At 71.0% G+C, this 207-nt stretch overlaps 1 protein-coding gene across 1 annotated transcript in view; it reads left to right on the top strand.

Moving 5' to 3' along the window:
- The window catches only part of CDHR2 (cadherin related family member 2), a 30,268-nt gene that overhangs the window by 26,045 nt on the left and 4,016 nt on the right, over positions 1-207 (top strand). The gene's annotated exons all lie outside the window — the stretch shown is intronic.

Below are 207 nucleotides of genomic sequence, written 5' to 3'. Positions count from 1 at the left end.
TGATGTGCCGTGGGCGGAGCTCCAGACCTGGACGGGGCTCCCACTGGTGGGCGGGGCTCTGGGCACTGAATCGGGCTATGAGCAGTGGGCGTGGTGGTGGGCTGTGGGTGGTGCTCCAGGCAGTGGCGGGGTGATGAGTCGCGGGCCGAGCTCTGGGCAGTGGGCGGGGCTCCCGCTGGTGGGCGGGGTTCCGGGCCGTGAGTAAAG

The sequence above is a fragment of the Carlito syrichta genome, unplaced genomic scaffold, assembly GCF_000164805.1.
Source record: "Carlito syrichta isolate Samal-C Ts95f unplaced genomic scaffold, Tarsius_syrichta-2.0.1 Scaffold113543, whole genome shotgun sequence".
NCBI lineage: Eukaryota > Metazoa > Chordata > Mammalia > Primates > Tarsiidae > Carlito > Carlito syrichta.
This window is presented reverse-complemented; position numbering and strand designations above follow the sequence as displayed.